The 22,843-nt window shown below is 42.1% G+C and overlaps 1 long non-coding RNA gene and 1 pseudogene across 1 annotated transcript; both read right to left on the reverse strand.

Annotated features, from left to right (window-relative positions):
• LOC105897392 overlaps window positions 1–22,843 on the reverse strand; it is a 233,822-nt pseudogene that overhangs the window by 209,095 nt on the left and 1,884 nt on the right.
• LOC116218668 lies at window positions 18,558–19,422 on the reverse strand. The gene is made up of 2 exons (XR_004162967.2): window positions 19,165–19,422; window positions 18,558–18,720 (listed from the first exon to the last, which is right to left on the reverse strand). It is a non-coding gene; the product is annotated as an uncharacterized LOC116218668 (long non-coding RNA).

The raw sequence follows: 22,843 nt of genomic DNA on the forward strand, positions 1-22,843 counted from the left end.
ACGTGGGAAGTGGAAAGATTAACATATGTATTCTGACCACATGTCTTTCCTCAAACTCATGTAGAGACCTTGAGTCTTTGATCGTTGGTGGAGCCCTGACACCTCTGTGTTCTCTGTGATCAAATGGGGCCCGAGACCCAGTGACTCCCAAGTATTAATTAGCATTTAGGGATCCCCCCCCCCTTGCATGCACACAGCTTATATTCTGTGGTTCCCCAAAAGACAGACAGTGAAAGAGATTTAGGTGGAACTACACTCAGTGAAATCTATTCTCTCTCCTCCTCTGGTGCGCATCATTGAAAGAATAAAACCTGGATCCTTGGTTATTCATCACAATCTGACTGAGTCTCAATACATTTGGGATATAGAAATAATTCCTTTCAATAGAGAACAACAAATGATAGGAAACAGAACAAGTGATTGCCCAATTAGGCCAACGGTGTATAATAATGCGAAAAGGCATTACCTCAGCTGGGTAGCTATCATAAGGGATTAACCTAGCAGCGAGAGGCGAAGCTTAGGAGCAACGCGACACAAAAGCGACTTGAGAGCCACAGGAGATCTACATCTCAAACTCGCGCTAGACATAACAAGGAAACACTAACGACCCGATGAGGGCCACAGAGATTAGCCAGGAATGTATACCCTGGCTAATAGAGGGAAGTGACAATCACAAAACACGAGACAGGTGAGGGCACACAATGAGTAACAGGTGAGGGCACATAACGAGAAACAGGTGAACCAACAAATCACAACAAATGCACATGTGTGCGAAAACAAGTCTGTTGTCTGTTGCCACCAGAGGCCGCCAATGTGCCAATCGCTGCCCGAAACCCTGACAGTATTTAAGAGTGTGTGTATTTGTGTTTGCATCTCTGTGTGTTTGTAAGTGTGTGTGTTTGTTTGTATGTGTGTGTGTTTCACTATGAGTCTGTGTGTGTGTGTGTGTGTGGGTGTGTTTGTAAGTGTGTGTGTGTGTAAGTGTGTTTGTGTGTGTGTGTGTGTGTGTGTGTGTGTGTGTGTGTGTGTGTGTGTGTGTGTGTGTGTGTGTGTGTGTGTGTGTGCGTGTGTGTTTTGTAAGTATGTGTGTGTGCGCGCACTAGATATAGGCCGACTATAACTTAGGAAAAACTCTGGATTCATTGCATACAGGAAGCACCTTTAAGTTGTTCAAAATACTTAACTAGACTTCTATAGAGAATAACAAAGGATAGGAAAAGAATAAGGTACTGCCCAATTAGGCCAGTTTACATTTGGGATCCTCCAAAAGAGAAGAATGCAGCTAATATATGTTGATTGAAGGGAAAGTAACAGCATCCACTAACTTCAGTTTCTGCAGTCTGCAGTGGGAATCCTCCAGTAAAGAACACAGCTGAGTCACTCCCAAGGGTTCTGGCATGAGCCCACTCAGATCCAGCTCAGTCATGAGTAAGGGGTTTGAACCCAGAGCTGAAGCCACAGCAGCACAGGCTTCCTCAGCAGCACTCCCTTTCAGGAACCTGTACAAATAGGGACAATAAAGATATCTGTTGTCTGACACAAAACATCATCACTGGTGTTTAAATTAAAAAACACACAAAAACATTACAACTTCTACCAAGGCAGTCTCTTACAAAAATAAAAAATCAAACTGAGCAGTCACATATGTGCTTTTCTCATGGGAAAGGAAGCACTGATACCCACTATAGTCTATTGATTCAGTAAGTCTGCTTGCTTGGTGCAGCAGCTTTAAATCTTACAGGCTCAGTTTTCATTGCAACAGCTGAGCTCATCCATTCACTTTCAACATAATGTTCATCTATGGTCAACAGCTTGATATAATATGAGGTGTAGCTATTAAATAAAGAGACTAATGGTTTAAGTAAATTGCAATGAAAAATACTTATTCGTATATACTCGTAATAACAGTCTCATTATCTTTTTTATTTCTTTGAAACTCTTTGAAAAAAAGCAACACAGCTTAGTAATTTTCTTGGTTTTGATATATATTTACCTGAGATTTTTCAGTTTACAATGCGGGTCCTCCTTTCGGTCTAAAAGCAGTTTGACTCCTAGTTCCCCTGGATCATTTCCTCTGAGATCCAGCTCTCTGAGATGATTGGGATTTAATCTCAAGGCTGAAGCCAGACTAGCATAGCCCTCCTCTGTGATACTGCAGTCTGAGAGTCTACAGTGATAATATAGTCATAATTCAGTCAAGGCAAACACAACAAGACATTTGCAGTACATTTCATGTCAGCTACATTGAATGACAGAGCATTTGAAAGGTTGAAAATAATGCACACTGAGGTGGTGTTACTGCCCAAAATGCAGTTCTAAATGCATGATGCTATGGTCAAGGTCCTATTGTTAATTAACTGAATCTAAGGATTTGGGTTTTAGTAACAACCCACGTCAGGAGTAAACAGGAGTCATCTAGTCATCCAGATTTCCCATTAAACAGTTTGTGACATTGTGGTTTCATGATACTCTAAACATTTTATTTCCATCTGAGCGTTTGTTACAACATCTACTTGATTAGTTTTGTAAAACCGAGACAACTTCTGTAGCTCGTTCAGTGAGCTTTTATCTTTGAAATGGTGGATCTTTAAGTCTATGTGTGAAAATAGAAAATAGTCTGTCTCTAATAATGAGTATGCTTTTCATGTATAGTTTTCAAAACATATTTACTCAAGAAATGAAACAGATGATCCCGCAGAACTCATTACTATGGAATACTGAAGAATCTAAATGTCTTACCTGAGTGTCTTCAGTGCACAGTTTGGCTTCTCCAGTCCGATACAAAGTTCTTGGACCCCAATATCTCCAATACTGTTGGCACTGAGATCCACATTTTTCAGTTTTGAAGACGCTTTGCTGAGGATACATGCCAGTGATGTACAGCTCCTTTTAGTGAGCCCACAGCTTTTGAGCCTAAAGGGGAAAACAGCCACCAGCTCAATGAAAAAAGCTCAATGAAATGGACACTGCTGCCATCTGTATATTAGTGTTGTGCTTCTAAACCAATTAAAAAAATCAGACAAAATGTTTTTTTTGCATATCAGAAGCTGGGTTTCCATCTAACTCAGTCGCATCTTTTATGCACATTCATGAAAATGTGGCTAAACAAAATGCGAATCAGTGCATTGTTATCATCTATATTATGCAAATTCAAAATGGACACTCTCCTAATTAAGGGAGGAGTTGTGAACAGCTGTGGGATCACAACATAAGGTTGTCAGGGCAACTTTAACGGGAAAACGTAAATAAATTGCAACAAATGCAGATTCATGCAAATTAACCCATTTAATTTAAACTTTATACCAGAACGGCGAGTTAATCCACCCCCCCCTTCGATGTTTATTCGAATGGTCAAAATGTGCACTTTTCTCTTTGGGATCCTCCAAAAGAGAATGCAGCAAATATATATTGATTGAAGAGAAAGTAACAGCATCCAAAAAAAGTTGGATGGAAACACAGCTAGTGTCATTAACGACCTTCCTTTCTGAGAATACACACTACCACCATACTTACTGAGCCTTCTGATATTCCTCCACTACTGGCTGCAGCCTTAGGAGACATTCATCAGATCTGATGTACTTCTTCAAGTTAAACACATCCAGCTTCTGTTCTGATGTCAGCAGCACAAAAACTAGAGCTGACCACTGGGCAGGTGAGAGTTCAGCTTCAGAAAGTTTCCCAGCACTCAGGAAGCTCTGGATCTCTTCCACTAAGGAGCGATCATTGAGTTCATGCAGACAGTGGAAGAGGTTGATGACCCTTTCTGATGAAGGAACCTTCCTGATCTTTTCCTTAATGTAACTGATTGTTTTTTCATTGCCCATCTGAGTTTGTCCTCTCTGTAGTAGGCCATGCAGGAGAGTCTGGTTAGACTCCAGAGAGAGGCCAAGAAGGAAACGGAGGAATAGGTCAAAGCGTCCATCTTCATGCTCCAAAGCTTTGTCCACAGCAATCTTGTTTAAGTGATTGTGTTGTGATTTCTTTATTACAGGAGACCAGCGACTCACTGACCGTTTCCAGTGCTGAATGGATGTTCCAGGAGTTTGGTGTCTGGATATTATGTCTTTCCCTTCAACTGCCATCATCAAAAACACATACAAAGCTGCAAGATACTCCTGGACACTTAAATGCACAAAGCAGAACACCTTTCCTTGATAAAGCCCTGATTCTTCTCGAAAGATCTGGGAGCAGATGCCAGAGCATACTGCTGCCTCTCTGACATCAATGCCACACTCTTTTAGGTCTTCTTCATAAAAAATCAGATTACCCTTCTCTAACTGTTCATATGCCAACTTTCCAAGACCAAGGATAACTTCCTGGTTCCACTGTGGTTCAAGGTCATGCACATTTTCAAACTTTAGGCTCCTCTGTTTGGTTTGAAAAATAAGGAAATAGGTATACATCTCTGTCAAAGTCTTTGGAATCTGTCCAACTTCTGAAGAGCCAAGAATTACCCCAAGAACAGTAGCAGCAATCCAGCAGAACACTGGTATGTGGCACATAATGTGGAGGATCCTTGATAATTTGATGTGAGAGATGACTTTGCTGGCAAGATTCTGATCACTGATCCTCTTCCTGAAGTACTCCTCCTTCTGTGGGTCATTGAACCCTTGTACCTCTGTGACCCGGTCAACACACTTAGACGGGATTTGATTGGCTGCTGCTGGTCGAGACGTAATCCAAAGTAAAGCAGAGGGGAGCAGATTACCCTTGATGACATTTGTCAGGAGTACGTCCAATGAGGTGACCTCTGTCACATCAATCAAACTTTCATTTTTCTGAAAGTCTAGTTGTAGTCGACATTCATCCAGACCATCAAAGATGAACAACACTTTGTACTTCCCTTGGCTGGGAAAAGTTAACTGCTTTATTTCTGTGAAAAAGTGGTGGAGGAGATCCATCAAAGAGAGCTGTTTTTCTCTCATGAGGTTGAGCTCCCTAAAAGTCAGTGGAAAAATGAAGTGAACATCCTGATTTTCTTTTCCCTCTGCCCAGTCCAGGATGAACTTCTGAACTGAGACAGTTTTACCAATGCCAGCAACTCCTTTTGTGACAACACTTCTGATTGTTTCTTCTTTGCCAGGTAATAGTTTAAAGATGTCACTGCATCTGATTGATGTCTCCTGTCCAGCTGGTCTCTTGGATCTTGACTCAATCTGTCTAACTTCATGCTCTTCATTTACTTTTCCAATTCCTCCCTCTGTGATGTAGACTTCTGTGTAGATCTTTTCTAGCAGAGCAGAGCATCCTTGCGTGGGTATTCCTTCAAACACACTCTGGTACTTCTTCTTGAGATTTCTTTTTAGCTCAGTCCGAACAAACAGCTCACCTATGTAAGAAAAGCACAACATAATCATGTTTTTAAGCCACCAACAATGAGGTCAAATCATTTGTATGTTTCTATTTGTGATGTAGCATATTAATGAAAATGAATATGAAGATGTTTTACTTTGTTGCAGTTGCAGTTTGTCAGCGAGATCTTTCAGCTTCATATTCCTAAGGAAGTGCAGTGCCATCTTCAGAGCCCCTTCTCTGGCTTCACTCTCATCCTCCTCTTTCCCCTCAAAGTTTTCTTTGTAATCTGGAGTCAGCATCCTCTTGAATCTCTTCAGCTCATTCTTCACAAAGGTGATGATCTTCTCCTCTAACACCTAAAGTACAAATATCTGGTCACAATTTGCATTGCATGATCCTTGTTACATTGTAATGAACCTTGTTAAATGGTCATTATGCCATAAAACCATAGTTCCAGAACATTGACAGACTGTACTTATGTTTACCTCAACCCTAACGGTAGCACTTTAGTTAAAAGGTGCCCTAATAAGCATATTATAACTCATTCATAAACACTGAATGTGTTTTTGAAGACCTTATATCAGTAATCTAGCCTGGTACCAGCCGAACTTAGCCCCGCCCACAACATTTGAGGTCGGGAAGTTCGGTCTGGCATTGCTCCGTTGGGGCGAAACTATGCCCGAACAGAAGCTGTTTGGACCAATCAATTTGTCAGGGCGGGCTTTATACGATGATGGACAGATGATCAACAGTAACGTAATCAACCACGTCACCAAAGAGCGCTTGGGTTGAATTCGTTTTCAACAAACATGGCTGCCGCTGGAGAGCTGATTGGTTGTAGGTCTATCCAATTGAGCAAAGAGGCATTTTTTTTCCTGGTTCGGTTGAAACACGCCCCATAATCACAGCCTAATGGAGCAGAATCAAACTCATATTCTGACTAGAATTATGAGTATGACAACGTCAGGATATCAGTGATCATAAACTGACAAAATGTTTATAATGGAAGAAATTACACTGTATTGACTTGAGGGAAAAATATGACAGCAAGAACTACTCATGTTATGGGTTTATCATAGTACACAGTTAATCATTACACATAGTTTATCCATGACACTACTCATGTTATGGGTTAATCATAGTACACACATAATAATTACACATAGTTTATCCATGACACAAGCATCATTTGTGTCAATATGTTGTTTATTTTATGGAAGATGTTATGTCACCTAGTGAATACTGACATATGCTCTTCATGAACACGTTGCTTTTTAAACACGTTGTTCAGTGTTTATGGAAGTGTTATACAAATCCTTATTTAACTACCCTTCAACTAAAGTGTTATTGTGTTTTATAAGTATCGATATGTTTTAACTTAATGATAAATTATACAATGCTGCACTTTTCTGGTGTTGCTACAATGTTAGAAGGCATCTATAGAAATGTCATGCAGCTTTTCACTTAGTTCACTCTTCACTGGGATTGATCTAGGCTATGATGTAGCAGTAGCCAATGGGTTTACTGTGAGATAAGTCTGCTTTAGCTGCTGCTTCTACTCCAGAGATTGATTTGTAGTAGAGACTTGCTGCCTGAATGTACAGACCCCTCTTTTGGTTAAAGTACATTGTAAGAGAAAATCAAGTTTATTGGTGTCACCAATGTTTAGTCATCAACAAGCAGTTCAGTTCAAGTTCATTTCAAGCAATTTAGCTCAAGCAGCAAACAGATTAATAACTAATTTCAGAGTTCTAAGAAAAGAGGCCTATTACCCTGAGGTGTCGCTGCGGGTGTGACATTGACAGGGACAGCACGGGCCAGCTGTGACAGTGGCCGTAACTTACAACTTTTTAGGTCAGAAAGATCACCATGGGACATGGACAAGATAAGATTAATAGTTGAACTGTGAGAATTGAACTTCTCAAACTGAGGCCCCATTGTTAAAGAGTTAGTTAGTTACAGCTCCCCAGGGGATCCATGATTAAGCAACATTGTGGCGACTGAGGTTAAAAAGACGGATCTGTGTACAATGATGTCAGAACGCCTTCTCCAGTCGTGGGTGACAGAGCTCCTGTGTGAACTTTATCATTCCGACTGAATCTTGTACTTCTCTTAAAACTCAGTAAACTCAACTCAAACGTATTGCTCCGTGTGGCGGTCTTTCACTTGATTCTCTGTAAACCAACACGTAGAAATAGTTTAAATCTAACAACATCTAGTCAGATGAATCTTAGGAGGAAGTAATGAGATTCAAAAGCATTACAAAGCAGTGCATGCATGAAGTCCACCAGTAATATGTGGATAACATATCTATGGATAAAAATGGCTTAGCCCTTCTTATAGGGAAAGCATAAGGAGCCTTATGTAAGCCATGACTATACAATAAGTTAAATTTCCACAAGGATCATTTTATATTAACACATCTTTCCAAAATACATAAAGGTGTCACATTTTTCATTCATCATCATTATTGCTGAGTATTTCTGTGTTTGCTGCATATGAACTGTATTCTTTCCCCCAGCATGCTCTCTTGTGTGTACTTGTCTCTATTCCTGTGAACTAACAGCTACAATCCTACATATCCAGAGCAGTCTGGAATTCCCCATCCACTTTAGTCATGATCAGTATTGTCAACTCTAGGCATATTCAGTATAGCAGTACTGCATCCAAACCTGGAATATGTGTTTCAGGTCCTCTTGTTGAGACTTGGTAAACGGGTCACTGACAGCATCTGGGTTACATTCCTGCATCTGGCCTCTGTGTATAAAGCATTGAGTGGATAACAGCATTAGAGCCTAAAAGTGTGATACATGTTAATTCAGTGCTGCTGTGTATGGTGCCTTGTTTAGAAAACAGAATTCAATTAAATGTAAATAATGTTCTATGGAGTCTGGTGAGACATTTGCAGATAAATGTTGTGTGAGAGATAGTGCTTCAAATATTTACATTTACATTTACATCTAGTCATTTAGCAGACGCTTTTGTCCAAAGCGACGTACAAGGGAGAGAACAGTCAAGCTAAGAGCAATAAAAAACCTGGTGTAACAATAAATACTACTTTACATAAGAGATAGAAAAAACAACCTATAAAGGAAAAAGAAGTGCAGGAATGTAACTGCTGAAGTGCAAGTTAAGCACTAGTCAAGGTTCCATTTAGGAAGGGAGGTGCTCTCTGAAGAGTTGGGTCTTCAAAAGCTTCTTGAAGGTAGAGAGGGACGCCCCTGATCTGGTAGTACTAGGCAGTTGGTGGAACGACAAATGAGAATAGTCTGGATTGCAGTGCTTGCACAGACGGCAGTGACAAACCAAAATATGGTGAGGGCAATACAAAGGGTTCAACAGGTGCATGGCTCAGTTCTTACATTTGGTTTTCACAGGTGAGTTGAAAGAGAACCAAGGCGTAAAGACAAGGCACAAATGGCCTGCAAGATCACTGCTTGTGTCCATCATTAAAACAAATTTACTAGTGAGACTCCCAAAGTTAAGATAGGGATACAGATTACAGTAAATGGATAGGGATAGGGATTACAGATAGGGATATGGATTACAGATAGGGATTACAGTAAATGCTTCGGTGCATAATGTTTCCACCAAGTGGAATTTCACATTCCATAAGCTTCAGTATTTATTTGAGTAAAGGCAGACACTTTTCAGTTTTTTCAGTGAGACAGTCATGTTGGATATATTACACAAATTGATTCTTCATTTATGTGTTAATCAATATTAAAGGCAGAGTCAGCAATTCTGGCAAAATGTCTCGTGAATTATTTATGGCTCTGTACAAACCCCTATGTTTGATTGACATTCACTGTGTTTTTACTCTAGAGCTTTTGTGAACGCAAACACAGAACGGACAACTACAAGGCCGCGAGGAGCAATTTGTTTGAATTTGACAAAAGGTGTATTGGATAAGAGTCATGGTGTCACGCCAGAGCGTGATCCTGCACCTGCCATGCCCCCTTCGACTTCAACTCGCTCATCTGCACCGCTTCCACAATCACTGAGAGTACTGATGGCCAGCACCTGTCACTCCCACACTTAAACCCCTCACTCCCTTCACTCGGTGTCTGGCCTCGTCTGACAATGGACTTGTAACCCACGACAACAGCTTTGACGATTCCTCACGCTACTCAGCCTCGATGCTAGATTCTTTTGACTGACATGTAAAACATTTATGGTGTCAGAGTTAGATCAATCTTAACTATATAAACCTTGTGCGATGTTTAGGAAATTGCTTCACTTTAATCTTTGTGCTGTGAGTGAGCCCGATTGCAATTGTTACTGAATAAATATACTGATCTACAACTCCGGAGTCCTGAGATAACTTGAGTGAATTTTCACTTAACATTCACTCTTTCATTCGATCATGCTGTAAAATGTGATAAATTACCTTTTCACCCCTCCAGTCAGTGATCCGTGTTGGAAATTGATGTCACAATCCTTTGACCGATCACTCTTCATGGACACACAAGTGGGCACAGGTGATGGTGGTCTCTCATGATGGATTTTGGAAAAGCGAACTGGCCTGGCTTCCAAGAAGATCTTGAAAGGAAGATTGCCCATCTCCCAGCAGACCCCAGGAATTATGACAAATTCACCAAGCTTGTGCACGAAGCAGCCCGCAAGAACATCCCAAGAGGCTGCCGCACTCAATACATCCCGGGCCTCGACGCCATAAGTACCAAGCTGTATGAGCAATACCAACAGCTCTATGAATCTGATTCCTTTGCTGAAACTACCATCAAAGAAGGTGAGAGACTCATGACCTCTATTTCAGAATCCCGCCAGCTGAGGTGGAAAAACCTGCTGGAGACAACTGATACAGCAAAAAAGCATGGAGCCTCATCCGAAAAATCAGCAACGACCCATCAACCCCAAATCAGCAACAGTATCCGACCACTGCCAACCAAGTTGCGCACCAGCTGCTGCTCAATGGGAAATCCACCACTAAACAGCCAAGACCAAAGGTAGATAGAGTAAAACACTCCCAAACCATGGGACTGACTAAGCCGTTCTCCCCTGAAGAGCTCAATATCAGCATCAACACCCTTAAAACCGGTAAAGCCATCGGACTGGATAACATTTTCAATGAAGAGATAAAGCATTTTGGACCTCTGATGAGGAAATGGATCCTTCAGCTGATGAATAAGTGCATGCTGACAAAAAACATCCCAAAGATCTGGAGGAAAACCAGGATTATTGCCCATCTCAAACCAGGCAAAGATCCAGCGCATGCAAAGAGCTTCCGCCCAATTTCCCTGCTAAGCCACCTCTACAAGCTGTTTGAACGCTTGATTCTCAACAGGCTTGCCCCTTTTGCTGAACCAGCCATCATCCCTCAACGAGCCGGATTCCGACCTGGCAAATCTACAACAAGCCAACTTCTGAAGCTAACTCAACACATTGAGGATGGATTCCAGAAAGGACTGGTAACAGGGCTCCTGTTATCTGTCTGCTCCTGTTATCTGTTGATCTGTCTGCCGCATATGACACTGTGAACCATCGCCTCCTCCTAAAAAAGATCTTGGAGCTGACAAAAGACCTGACACTCACAGACCTCATTGGAGCCCTCCTGAAAGACAGGCGCTTCTTTGTTGTCCTGAATAACAAGCAGAGTCGCTGGCGACAACAATGAAATGGCCTACCTCAAGGTAGCGTGCTGGCCCCACTACTATATAACATCTACACCAACGACCAGCCAATGGACCAGAACACTGAGCGCTTTATCTATGCCGACGATCTCTGTGTAACATCCCAAGAGAACTCGTTCGAAGCAGTAGAAGCAAACCTCACCACAGCACTAGATGAGCTACTCCTCTATGACGAGCGCAACCACCTACATGCCAACCCTGCAAAGACCCAAGTCTGCTCCTTCCATCTCAGGAACCGTGAAGCCAACCGACCACTTAACATCAAATGGTCTGGAACACCACTTGAGCACTGTACCCACCCTGTCTACCTTGGAGTAACCCTGGATCGTACTCTCACCTTTAAGGAACACATCAAAAACACAAAATCCAAAGTCGGTTCCCGAAACAACATCCTACGGAAACTGACCAACTCCAAATGGGGAGCCACAGCACCCACATTAAGATCTACTGCTCTGGCCCTGTGCTATTCCTCGGCAGAATATGCATGCCCTGTTTGGGAGAGTTCAACCCATGCCCAGAAACTTGACCCAGCCTTGAACAACACCTGCCGTCTGATCACTGGCTGCTTGAAACCCACCAACACAAGCAACCTGCACCTCCTCGCTGGCATTGCACCTGCTGATATTAGACGATAAGTTGCCAGCCGAGTCGAGAAAACAAAAGCTACTAGCGATGAACGCCATCTCCTCCATGGATGTCACCCTCCGGCCCAACGGCTAAAGTCAAGAAGAAGCTTTCTCAGCCAGGTCCAGCCCCTAACAAAGTCTCGGGAAGAAACCAGAATACAACTCTGGATGGAAAAACTTGAGAATGACCCAGCTCCAATTGGCATGGGAATACCCCCCACTGAAAACCTACCCCCTGGCCAAGAAGCATCATGGGCTCAATGGAAAACACTCAACCGGCTTAGAACAAAAACAGGACGATCCAAAGATGCTCTGGTCAGATGGGGCTACAAGACTGGCCTAACCACCTGTGAATGTGGACAAGCAGACCATACAATGGAGCACTGCCTTGTCTGCCCTCTACTACCTAATCCTTGCAGCCCAAAAGACCTTGCAGTATTCAACAAAAACGCAAAGGACTGTGTAAAGAAATGGGAAACTGCCATATAACTATCACGCTTCAGTGAAACGAAAAGAAGATGATGGATTGGGCTGTGGTATAAAAGACCATTATTTTCTAGGGAGCTGTTATATGTGTTGGTTGTTGCAGTTCTACACCATGTTATATTTTCATAATCTACATCTACTATTTGTTTCGATAGTACTGTGAGATGTGATAATCATCATTAACTGTCACACAAGTGTCTCCATTTTATCATTCTTGGTTCTTCTTTCCTGTAGGAGCCAAATTAACCTTTATGTTGATTCTTATGTTATCTCTCTTTATTAGTATGTGCAAGTGTGTGTGTGTGTGTAAGAATGGATGAGTGACACTATGGCCGTAGGTGTTTTACCCCCATCTAGAGGACACCTGAACTTTACCTGAGAGGCTGAAGGTGGAGCCCAAGGGGGAAAGGCCTTAAAATCCAGCAGCCAGAGCATCTGGGCGTGGCTGAGGAAGGCAACAGTTTTTTGAGCGTGTGCCAGGACGTTTGCAAAGGAACCATGTGCCTTACGAAAGACTCTTTAGTTTAATATCTTTTATTTTATTTCCAACAACTTGTTATCCACCATTCTACAATAAACGGTCAAAGGGACCAACTGGACTCACCTCTACTTCTCATCTTTCCTACACGCGTCAGAACCAAATCCATCTCAGCCACCCGTGGTAGGCAATTAGAAATTGCTGCTACAATTTAGTCAAAAAACTACCTTGGATGGATGTACTTTGAAGAAAGCAGCATTGGATACTGGAACAAAGGGAGTGTGAATTCAAGGGCATGTGCCACTCTGGAGTGGAAGGTTGAATCCAAGTGAATCCGCAGCAATCGGTATGTTTACGAAAAAACTTTGAAAGGAATCTTGTTTATTGTTTTAAGAAGAATCACTTTTGTGGATTATTGAGTTATATTTTTGAAGAAAAAGGACTTTTAAGTTTGTCAAGTTGAGAAAAGAGGTTCAGTTTCCAATATGGCGGACCATGCGGTTACTTCTGTTGACTCTGAAAAGCAAAAAGAAATGTTTGAGTTAGAAAATAAGAAGAAAGAAGCAAAACAAGTTAGAAAGAATAAATTGGCTGCTTTGACTCGCAAAATGAATAAGATGAGGGAACTCATGTCTGATCCAGCAAACCTGGAGCAAGTAAAGGAGAACCTACAAAAATATACAGAGGTGTTGGAGGAGTTTGATGAATTGCACAAACAATATCAAGAGCTTCTGTCAAAGGATGAATGTGTTACAGACACAGGACAGTGGTATGAACCGAAGAGGATTGTTATTGAGGAGTTTAGGACAGGGGCTGATAAATGGATTAAATCTTGTCCTGTAGTTGCACCTCCAACAGAGAAGGAAGATGAAATTAGTCCCAAGGACAGCATCTCTTCAGTTAATAGGGGATCTAAAAGTTCAAGATCAAGTTCATCTTCAGCTCGTCTGGTAGCACAGGCTGAGAGGGCAGCACTTTTAGCCAAGGCTGCTACTATGAAAGAAAGGCATGCTTTAGAAGAAAAAGAACAACTTTTATCCAAGGAAAGAGAAGAAATTAGAAGGCAAATGGAGACTTTGAATTTTGAGGCTGAATTGTCTGCTACAAATGCCAAGCTTGCAGTGTATGCTGGTGCTGAGGAGCAAGTGGCTTCTACCCCAGCTGATGGCATGAACGCGTACTTCGAGGAAAGGAACCTGGAACTCGCTAACATGGACACACTGCAACAAGTGGCTCTCACAACCAACATGCTTGAAGAAAGGATTGTTCGACCAAAGGATAGAGCGAAACACGTACCTTTGTTTCAAGCAAGCAGCAGACAAGGTGAACTGGGTGACCATATAGGACATTGGTTACTCCAGGAAACCCCAGAGGTCGTAGGTCCAGCTCAAAGGTCACAGTCTGCATTGAATCTGCAGGCAGATCGTGCAACTCGAGGTAATGCTGTTTTGAAACCTATTAAGGAGAAAGCCATTGATCACTCTGACAAAGTTGAGCTCAGTACAGAATACAGACCGCTGGTTGATGATCTTGTAATCTCCCAGGCAGGTCCTATGCTGCCTGAACAAGAGCAGGTCAGGTCGTTACAGGACAATGTAGCTCCCAGTAGTCTAATTGCGATCTTGAATAGACAAAACGAAATCACGTCTATGCTTCTTAGACAGCAGCAATTATCTACATTGCCACCTAAAAGGGTTACTGTCTTTGATGGAGATATCTTAGAGTTTAGGTCATTTATGAACTCCTTTGAACATAACATTGAGAGTAAAACAGACAATGGACAAGACAGATTGTTTTATCTTGAACAATATACAAAGGGCCAAGCTAGGGATCTAGTAAAAAGCTGTCAGCATATGGATGGAGATCAGGGTTATCTCAGAGCTAAGCGCTTATTGCATGAACATTTCGGCAATGAGTATAACATTTCCACCGCTTACATTGAGAAAGCTCTTAGTTGGCCTATCCTGAAGCCTGAAGACCCAAAGGCCTTGAATGAGTATGCTCTGTTTCTGAAAGGATGCTGTAATGCCATGACAAAGCTGGATTACATGGAGGAACTGAATGTTGCCTCTACCTTGAAAGCCTTAGTCATGAAATTACCCTTCAAGTTTAGGGATAAGTGGAGGACTAAAGCTCAGGAGAAACTGGATGGCAACAGCAAGATTACATTTGCAGATCTTGTACAGTTCATTGAGAAACAGGCAAAGATATGTTCCAACCCAGTATTTGGAGATATCCAAGAGTCAGTTGCAAGTAAGAGTAAAAGGCCCGAGGTAAGCAAGCCCATGTTTAGGCCCAATGTTAGTTATGCAGCTAATGTGGCAGCAGTAACCACTCCAGTGACTTCAAATATGGACAGTGATGTCAAATTCCCATGCCTCTGCTGTGATGGTGCTCACAGTCTAGAGCACTGCTCTGACTTCAAGAAGAAAACACACAGGGAAAAGTTGAATCTTTTACAGGAAAAGGCACTCTGTTTTGGATGCTTGCGTACAGGACACAGAAGCAAAGACTGCCATGCAGGGCGTCTGTCATGCAACATCTGCAACCGAATGCATCCCAGTGTGCTTCACATCAACTTTCAGGTCAAAGGTGAGACCATAAAGTCAGCAGAGCCACCAGAGAACATCAAAGAGGTGAAGTCCAATGTTTGTCGGCATAATGGGGCCGGGAACTCTAAATGTGCACTTTCAATCTTACCTGTTCAAGTGAAGTCTGTGAAAGGCAACAGGATCATTCAAACGTATGCTTTTCTCGATCCGGGGAGTTCAGCAACATTCTGCACGGAGAGGCTGGCGCAGAAATTGAGCCTGGAGGGGAAACCAACAACTGTTTTGCTAAAAACAATGTCACAAGAACGGCCTGTCAAGAGCACGTTGGTGTCAGGTCTAGAAGTGAGCGAACTCGAAGGCAACAACTTCCTTCCTTTACCTGAAGTCTTCACTCAAAGGTCTATGCCGGTGACAAAGGACGACATCCCAACACAGGCGGATTTAAGGAAATGGCCTTATATCAGTGAAGTCCAATTACTCCAAATAGACTCTGGCATTGATTTACTCATTGGCATGAATGCAGCAAATTTGATGGAACCCTGGCAGGTGATCAACTCACAAGAAGATGGGCCCTATGCTGTAAGAACCCTACTAGGATGGGTAGTCAATGGTCCATTGGGAGGATGCAGTAAAGGTGTGGACAAGGCCACAGTGACTGCTAATAGGATCTCCCTGGTTAACCTGCAAGAACTTCTGGTGAGTCAATACAACACTGATTTCAATGAGAGAGTCTATGATGAAAAGAGTGAAATGTCAGTAGATGACAAGAAGTTCTTGAACATTGCCAATGAATCTGTTAAAGTGATAGAGGGTCACTACTGCATTAACTTACTTTTTAAAGCTGATAAGGTGACAATGCCTAACAACTGCTCTAGAGGTGTGAGTGCAGAGAGCTTCATGAGGAATCAAAGATGGATCTGTGGACCAGAGTTCCTCTGGTCATCAGAAGAGGATTGGCCAAATGAACCAATAGACAGGAGTCAGCTTTGTACGGATGACCCAGAGGTCAGAAAATCTGTAACAGTTAATTCCATCATGCAGACATGTGAGGAAAGGCCCACAGACAAGTTACTCAATTACTTTTCAGATTGGCTGAAGTTGAGAGTAGCTGTTGCATGGATAATGAAAGTGAAGGATGCATTGAGGCACTTGGTGCAGAAAAGAAAGGACTCAAAGGATGACTGTAAGTATCAAAGGGCAACCAGAATAAACACCAGGTTCGTCAAGATTAGCATGAAAGAATCAATAACAGTTGAAGATCTAAAAGGAGCAGAAAATGCAATACTTACCTATGTGCGAAGACAAAGTTTCCCACAGGAAATCAGCATGCTGCAAGAGGGAGCATCCTGTGTGAGAAAAGGCAGCAGCATCTACAGACTGGATCCGATGCTGGATGGTGGCATTCTCAGAGTGGGTGGGCGTCTGAGGAGATCAGCAATGCCAGAGGAAAGGAAACACCCTGCCATTCTGGCCAAAGACCACCACGTGTCCACTCTGATCCTGCGCTACATCCATGCTCAAACTGGACATGGAGGAAGGAACCATATGCTATCCCAGGTACGAAAAACATACTGGATTGTAAATGCAAACACTGCTGCACGGAAGGTTCTCTCTCACTGTGTGACTTGCAGAAAGAACAGAGGAAAACCTGGTGAACAAAAGATGGCTGATCTGCCAGGTGAAAGACTTGTCACAGACTTGCCACCATTCACGAACGTTGGTCTTTACTACTTCGGCCCTTTTGAGGTGAGAAGGGGCAGGAGCATGCTGAAAAGGTATGGCGTCATCTTTACCTGCATGACCAGCCGAGCAGTACATCTGGAGGTGGCCTGTTCTTTAACCACAGACTCGTGCATCAATGCCATCAGACGTTTTTTGTGTCGAAGAGGCCCAGCACAACACATGAGATCTGATTATGGCACTAACCTTGTAGGTGCAGAAAGAGAGCTGAGAGAAGCACTTCAAGCCATCGAACACAGAAAGATCCAACAAACTCTAAGGAAGGAGGGAGTTCAGTGGAGCTTCAATCCCCCCAATGCCTCTCACCATGGTGGGTTCTGGGAACGCCTCATCCGAATGGTAAGGCATGTCCTATGTTCAGTATTGAAGCAGCAAACTTTAGATGATGAAGGCCTAACCACTGTTTTCTGTGAAGTTGAGGCAATTCTCAACAGCCGGCCTATAACAAAAGTATCTGATGACCCACAAGATTTAGAAGCCCTAACTCCAAATCACATACTTCTGTACAGAACTAACCCACTTCTGCCCCCTGGAGTCTTTTCAAGTTCTGACCTTTACCACAGAAGACGCTGGAGACAGGTCCAGTATATAGCCGAGCTATTCTGGAAGAGATGGCTGCTAGAATACCTCCCTCTCCTCCAGGAAAGACAAAAGTGGTCAAGAACCAGAAGAAACTTCGTCCCAGGCGACATTGTACTAATAGCAGATAGCAACGCTCTTCGCAGTTCCTGGCTACTGGGAAGAGTCTTAGAGGCCAAGCCTGATGCCAGAGGCCATGTCCGTGTGGTGAAGCTACAAACTAAGACGAGTGTACTGGAGAGGCCAGTGTCCAAAATCTGCTTACTGCTCGAGGGTGATGACTGTAAGGTAAAACCATGAACGCCGAAAGAGTTCAAGATAAGTGAATTTATTCACTTTGAGTTTATATTTTGAGATCATTATAAGATTGCCTAATGATTGAAAATACCTAAACTGCGAATAGAAATGGCTCCTTTGTAATGTAAATAATTGTCTTTGCCTCTACAAACACAATTAGGGGCCGGTATGTAGGAGCCAAATTAACCTTTATGTTGATTCTTATGTTATCTCTCTTTATTAGTATGTGCAAGTGTGTGTGTGTGTGTAAGAATGGATGAGTGACACTATGGCCGTAGGTGTTTTACCCCCATCTAGAGGACACCTGAACTTTACCTGAGAGGCTGAAGGTGGAGCCCAAGGGAGAAAGGCCTTAAAATCCAGCAGCCAGAGCATCTGGGCGTGGCTGAGGAAGGCAACAGTTTTTTGAGCGTGTGCCAGGACGTTTGCAAAGGAACCATGTGCCTTACGAAAGACTCTTTAGTTTAATCTTTTATTTTATTTCCAACAACTTGTTATCCACCATTCTACAATAAACGGTCAAAGGGACCAACTGGACTCACCTCTACTTCTCATCTTTCCTACACGCGTCAGAACCAAATCCATCTCAGCCACCCGTGGTAGGCAATTAGAAATTGCTGCTACATTTCCAGTTAAGCTTTGTGCCACAACTATTCATTCCAGAGCTTTAATTAGTTGTCCAGCCTCTTGTTAGTCTACAGCATATAGGCCTACTGAATCTCCCACGCGTTCTTTCTCCAAAATGGAACCCGATGAGTAGCGTAATCTCCTCCGCCAAGTAGGTACAGTTTGTTTGTCTTATCATGTTCTTTTTGTTGTTTTCTCTTGATCCTCTAAATTCACTATTTCATTACATCATGCTGTAAAATGAGATAATTTACCTTTTTGCCCCTCCAGTCATTGATCCATCTGTGTCATCTCCATGTTGGAAGTTGATGTAATAATCCTTTGACTGATCACTCTTCATGGACACACAAGTGGGCACAGGTGATGGTGGTCTCTCATGATGGATTGGGCTGTGGTATGAAAGGCATCCATTATTTTCTAGGGAGCTGGCATGTTATACGTGTTGATTTGTTGCAATTCTACACCATGTTTTATTTTCATAATCTACATCTACTATTTGTTTCGATAGTACTGTGAGATGTGATAATCATCATTAACTGTCGCACAAGTGTCTCCATTTTATTGTCCTTGGTTCTTCTTTCCAGTTAAGCTTTGTGCCACAACTATTCATTCCAGAGCTTTAATTAGTTATCCAGCCTCTTGTTAGTCTACAGCATATAGGCCTACTGAATCTCCCACGCGTTCTTTCTCCAAAATGGAACCCGATGAGTAGCGTAATCTCCTCCGCCAAGTAGGTACAGTTTGTTTGTCTTATCATGTTCTTTTTGTTGTTTTCTCTTGATCCTCTAAATTCACTATTTAATTACATCATGCTGTAAAATGAGATAATTTACCTTTTTGCCCCTCCAGTCATTGATCCATCTGTGTCATCTCCATGTTGGAAGTTGATGTAATAATCCTTTGACTGATCACTCTTCATGGACACACAAGTGGGCACAGGTGATGGAGGTCTCTCATGATGGATTGGGCTGTGGTATAAAAGGCATCCATTATTTTCTAGGGAGCTGGCATGTTATACGTGTTGATTTGCAATTCTACACCATGTTTTATTTTCATAATCTGGGCACAGGTAATGGAGATCTCTCCTGATGCAATAGGCTCCTGTATAGAGCATTATGAATTCACCCAGTTTATATCAAATGTTTGTTTCAAATGTGTGTTCCTATGCTGTGTTCACTTCCCAGAGAGGGCATGCTTTACCTGAACTATATGTCTCTTTGGATAAAAGCATCACCCAAATGAGTAACTGTGATGTGCGTTTGAAACTGTTATCTAAACACGTTATTTCAACAAAACTTCTATTGTCACTGGAAAAACTAAAGAATCCATAAGCACAAATCATGCTATAATCTGAAAGCAGTTTGAGTTTTGAGTTTGTTCATGGAAATGAAAAGAGAGAATGGCAATCAGTGTGAAAAAATTCCCTTTTTTAAAGGAGGGATTTAGATTTGACAGCATTGAGCTGGTCTGCTGTGTTAGTCTGGCTATGACCTCTCAGGGGGATTAGAGTTTAGAAATTAGAATCTAGGCACCAATCATGGAACAGTGAGGAGTGGTTTTGATGATGGCAATTCATTTTAAATGCCCCTGTGTCAGTAGAACACACTGCATTTTCATGTGCTATATGGATGAAACAGAAAATCACATAGGCCTCTGTTGAGGTAAAGACTGTTATGCCCAAGCTCTCTCCCGTATTTTGTCATCTTAAGGAACTGTCTCCAATGAGTTTGCCTTGTGCCTGAGAGCAGGCTTTAAATAATAGTTATTTTATTGTGAGTTCTACTGAAAAGAGATGAACCCAAGATGCCCTATAACTAATTTATAATGACCGTTCACTTTTTAAATGTATTTTTTATAGTTTGTTTTAACTATGCTCTTACTATGTACTGTGGCACTCTGAGATTCAGCTGAATGTAGAGTGCGCTTTAAATTAAATGAATTATTATTATTTATTATTATTTTTCAGTTTTTAGAGTGTACACCCACACATTTTTGCATGCACACACACACACACACACAAAAAGAGAGAGACACACGCACACACACACACACACACAAAAATCTACCTTGAAGAGGAGCCCTTCACCTTCCCTCCTTCTGAAAGACTCATTTTGGCTGCGGTTTCCTCCATCCTTACGGGAGGGCTGGTATCGTAAAACCCTCACTGTTGATCATCTAATCTGGCATCATTCATCATCTCTCAGACCAAGCGTACTGAAGAAGAAGGTACCAGAGTAAAGGGTTTTGTGAGATTTTCATCTTTCTCCATTCTGCATTAGCAGTATTAGCAGTAGCATACAGTTTCAATACATTAGCTTTCTTATAACTTCCACATGCATTCATATACTATGTTATTGTGAAAAAGTGAAGCATTTGTAGCTCAAACTGCACCATCTTGAGGCTGTCTACTAATACTCTTCAGACCCTTCAACTTTGCCTACACTGGTAACTGTTATACATTGTCCCATACATTTTAGACGGTCTAATATCTGATATGTTGTTTCTGTATACTTGTGGGAGTCTCTGATGTTTCCATGTTTAGTTAGTTACGAGAAGTTAAGCCAGCTAAGTGAGTTGCAGATGACCACTGGAAACCAATAATAAAGAAAAGCTCTTTCCCAGTCCTTTGACAGAAGCAGATGGATTTGTTAACTGGCTGATGTTTCTCCAGGTTGCTCTCTTACCTGTAACCCAGATCACCTCACCTACATGTGTATCAGGTGTGTGCCTTAATCAGTATGCCTAACTGGCAACAACTGCCAGTAAGGGTTATGAAAACAGTATTAGTGTTATGAACACTAATACATTCTCTCTGTTCATCATCAGCTCATTTCCATTGCTTCATTAGCTGCCTCCTCTCTTCAATCAGCCTTTCTATTTCAACCTGTCGTCTTGACATGGTTCAGCCTTGCTTTTCCTTCATAGCTTTCTGACATACTCCATGTATTTCTATGTCATAATTACAGATGACCTCACCCATGTGATTCCATGTATTCTCTGCTTTCCTCTTCAATCCTTTACAACATTCTTTTTCAATCAACAATGATGCTTTTAATTTACCTCACACTCGACACACCTCATCCCAGCCAAGAGCAGCATGGTTATGTGACCAGTCAAATGTAAAACGCTGAAAACATGGCTTAGGTGGGGGAGTTGAGAGGTTATAAACATGGACCCTTTAACAACTTCTAAGTAGACTACTCAAGATGAAACTTGACGTGGGTTTGAGGCTGGCATTGTTCCAGTGCAAACAATGATATCTCAACAGGATAACTTGCTTAACAGGTTTGATCACCTCTACAGAGTTATAGGAACTTAATGAGGCAATGTTTGTATCTGTTCAGAATTCAACTGTTTCTTAAAATGAATCCAGTTATTACATTTACATCATCAAATTAGCTTAAATGCTCCTCTACCACAAGAGAATCCAGGTCACATTTTAGATTATACGGTATCCCTTTCTTTTATATGCTTTACTGTCAATATGTTGAAGCCCCTCTTCAGTTATTAACTTGTGTTAACTGACTGTTACTTAGTTACACATTTTACTCTAAGAAGATTCAGCAAATCGGGCACACTATTTCACCAAGCATAGGTTTATTCTCTCTCCTCATGCAATAAAGAGTACATTTAACTACTTTCTGCTCAGAAACATCAGGAACACCAACAGGAAATTAGACTCTTGCAGAAATCATTACTTCACCATTACCCCGACTAGAGACTCCTGTATGTATTTTGCGTTACTCACCATGTGAGACATTAGTCCGCTTTTTGTCTGCCTTCTGTGAATAGCATCCGATCAAAACCAAGAGCAAAGTCTCTGTCGTGAGAGGCTCGTTTACCAACATCCCCTTCAGGCAGTTTAATGACGTACAACACAAACAAGATCACCTCACCTACATTTATATCAGGTGTACGCCCTACTCAGAGCTTACTGGCAACAACACCTGACAGTAAAGATCATGGCAATTTACTGTGAAATGCTGTCAAAATACTTTGGGGAATTTTTGTTAACTTGTATATAAAATATCAGTCACTGTCTGCACCTGCTACCTGGGGGTCTGTGCCTTTAAGACACATCATGTAGTTCTAGCAACCACTTGGGGTTTCAGTCACAGGGTTCTGTCTCTCTCTTTCTCTTTCACACTCTCTCTCTCTCTCTCTCTCTCTCTGTGTGTGTCACGCCAGCGCTGAAACCTGCTCCTGCCACGCCCCCTCCTGATTCAACTCACCTGCCTCAGTCACAATCCCAGTCCCCTGATTTCCTAATCACGCACACCTGTCACTCCTTCCACCTCACTATTTAGTCTCCTCACTCCCTTCAGTTAGTGTCTGGTCTTGTTGTGTATGGACATATCGCTGTGTTGTTCATCGAGCTCCAGACTACAATCTCCCCGTGTTTGTTCCAACTCCTGTCTAATAAAGCTCCGGACTATCAGCTCTGTGTGTTTGTCCCTGCTCCTTCGTATCCCACGGTTTAGTTAGTTCTGGTTTTCCTAAGTTTAATTCCTA

Source organism: Clupea harengus, chromosome 23, assembly GCF_900700415.2.
Source record: "Clupea harengus chromosome 23, Ch_v2.0.2, whole genome shotgun sequence".
In the NCBI taxonomy this organism is placed as follows: Eukaryota; Metazoa; Chordata; class Actinopteri; order Clupeiformes; family Clupeidae; genus Clupea; species Clupea harengus.